The 2980-nt window shown below is 48.6% G+C and overlaps 1 non-coding gene across 1 annotated transcript; it reads right to left on the minus strand.

Annotated features, from left to right (window-relative positions):
* Positions 1 to 2316: 2316 nt before the first annotated feature.
* On the minus strand, positions 2317 to 2396 carry Trnak-uuu (transfer RNA lysine (anticodon UUU)). The gene has a single exon. It is a non-coding gene; the product is annotated as a tRNA-Lys (tRNA).
* Positions 2397 to 2980: the final 584 nt, after the last annotated feature.

Genomic DNA, 2980 nt, shown 5'->3' on the forward strand with positions numbered 1-2980 from the left:
CCCATCAGTAACCCAGGCTTTGGTCCTCCAGGGCAGCCGCAAGAGGCACAGAAGTTGGGCTTGTCCGGCAGAGGGTGAAGGGCTGTGGGGCATCAGTTCTCTGCATAACCCTCAGAGGAGCTGAGCCCACAGCCTAAATTAATTCTTGCTGGGATAGTGACCCATGCTTGTGGTCCCAGCCCTCAGAAGGCTGAGGCAGGAGGATCACCACAAGTTCAAGGTCAGCCTGGGCTATAAAGTGAGTTCAAGGGGATCTGAACTATTTAGTTAGAGTCTGTCTCATAAAACCAAAAACAAGGGGCCAGGGATATGGCTCAGTGCTATAGCACCTGCATAGCAAGTGCAAGGTCCTGAGTTTGAACCTGGAACCAGAAAAAAAAAAATCAAGCTAAATTCACATGCATTGTCTCATGCAGAAGCACTGAGTATTTGTCTTCTCCATGCAAATGGGAAGCTCTCGCCAGGAAGGGGCCCAGTTGTCTAACATAGTCTATTCATTGTTTTATTTATTTATTTATTTATTTATTTATTTATTTGCTTATGTTTGGTTTTTTGCTATGTGGTTCAGGCTGGCTTCGCCCTTGCAGGGTTCCTGGTTATCCTCCCGCCCCACCCACCATCTGAGTGCTGGGGTTAAGAGAGCCTGCACCTCCACACCCAGGGTGCGTCCTCGGCTTTAGGCCCAGGTTCCCCTTGAAGTGCACAGGAGGGGCTGATCTCACAGTGAAACTGACCAGGTTCTCCCCACCTGGGCCACGCACTGCCACTCCCCGGGGTTGGGTGCACACAATCTCATGGATTCCACTCCCAGATCCACCCATCCCTGACCCCCACTGCCCTGTCCAGCCGTGGCCCCTTCCTGCAGGAATCCCACGCTTTAATCAGCACCCTGCCTCTGTTTTTTCCTTCTTTTTTCTTTTGTGAAGTACTGGAGATGGAACCAGACAGGCTGTCACCAGGCCACTACAGTGCCCACACTGGGCTCAAATTCCCACCCCCTGCCTCAGCTTCCCCAAGAGCTGGGATCACAGCTGGGGTGCCAATCCCACACTCAGCAAAAGTCTTTTTTTTTTTTTTTGAGACAGGGTCTCACTGTGCGGTTGAGACCGGTCTTGCTCACTTGAGCTTCCCCTTTCTCACCATCTCTTGGTCCCCTTCTCTATTGCCAAGCATCTTTCTCCACTGTTTTGGGCCAGACACCCCGAGTCCAAGGGTGGAAGCCACAGTTCAAATGTCAGGGGCTTGGTGAGGCCCCATCTCACCTCCGCACACTCCTGCAGCAAACAGAACCCCCACTCCTTCTGAGTTAGCCCCGCAAGGTAGTAGGGGGCATGAGCCAGGCGTGGCCGGTCCTCCCTCCAGGGAGCACTGGCCTCGGGTCTGCCCCATCAGCCTGCTGGTTTGCAGACCCCATCACGGTGCCAAGTAGAAGGCCTGGAGCAGGCGGGGGCTCAGCCGGGCACAACTGTGTGGCCAGGCAGCTGGGTAGGTCCTTGTCTCCCAGGGGCTCCTCTGTGTGGCCTTCCAGCTTAGTAAATATGTAATGGAAGGAGGCTCTTTCAAATGAATGCACTGAATAAGCGGTGTTTATCTAGTGTCCTGGACCAAGCACTTTAAGAGTTAAAAGAGCTGGGTACAAACCACCTGTCATCCCAGCACTCTGGAGGCTGAGGCAGGAGGATCGCTGCAAGTTTGAGGCCATCTGGGCGACACAGTAAAACCTTGTCTCAAAAACAAACAAAAAAAAAAAAATTTGATCATTCTTAGTCTCCACTGTCCATTTTTCAACGTGGTTATTTATTTTCTTATTATTAGGCAAAGAGGTAGAGGATGATAGATAGATAGACACTGATAGATACTTGGATTTTGTTTGGGTTTTTTAATCGGATGTACTGTGTGCACACACGTCCCCCTCTCTAGTTCATCTCCACTCCCTTGTGGTCTTGCTGTTGACCCTGCTCCTTACCGTAAACCCACTGGTGTATTTTTTGTCACTATGTGGGGTTCGTTTCCAACCTTCCCCAAATCACAAGCAAACGCGTACGCTGTGTCACACGCAGTACGCATGTTTTCCTTAGACCATGTTACATTATTTGGAGGAGGGAAGCAAAGTTTTCATTTGTCTTGGTTATAACATCTCTCCAACTTTTCTCATGCATCTGAGTCATCCATTTCATTACATTTGAGAAGTTTTTCTCCTCTCTGTCTCTCAAAGATAGGTTCTTACTGGGTAGCCTCAAACTTGCACTGATCTCCCTGCCTCAGCCTCCCGAGTGTTGGGATTACAGGCATGTGCTACCGCACCTGGCTACAGCAAGCCTAACACTTGAACAGGGATTTAAACCCTGGATTCTCAGATTAAAAGTCTGATGCTCTACCAACTGAGCTAGCCAGGCTTTCCAGCTTCCTTTTTTTAAAGGATTTCTTCTTCTGTCGTGGAGGACAACAGTCGCCCTTCCCTGGTCATGGCACCCATCACAGTGACCTAGGTCATACTAAAATCTCAAGGTCAAAGCCAGGCATGGTGGCACATGCCTGTAATCCCAGCACTCCAGAGGCTGAGGTGAGAGGATCGTTGCAAGTTCGAGACCAGCCTGGGCTACAAAGTGAGCTCAAGGCCAGCCTGAACTGCATAGCAAGATCCCGTCTCAAAAAAGACAAAAAAAAAAAAAAAAAATCTCAAGGTCAAATCATAAAATCCAGCCATGGACTGGCATAATGCAAAGATCAGGAAGCCTCAGGATTATCAGTCAGTTTTGTTGTTTTATTTTGTTTTGAAAAAGGGTCTCTGAGGGTGTGGTTTACTGGCAGAGCTTTTGCCTTGCGTGCATAAGGCTGTGGGTTTGATCCTTAGCACCACAAAAAAAAAAAAAAAAAAAAAAAAAAAAGAAAGAAAGAAAAGAAAAAGATCATGCTATTGAAAAAAAAAAGAAAGAAACAGGGTCTCACCATGTAGTTCATACTGTCCTTCAACTCACTA

This window comes from Cavia porcellus, unplaced genomic scaffold (genome assembly GCF_034190915.1).
Source record: "Cavia porcellus strain 051 isolate PalLab524CR breed Dunkin Hartley unplaced genomic scaffold, mCavPor4.1 scaffold_8, whole genome shotgun sequence".
Taxonomy (NCBI): domain Eukaryota; kingdom Metazoa; phylum Chordata; class Mammalia; order Rodentia; family Caviidae; genus Cavia; species Cavia porcellus.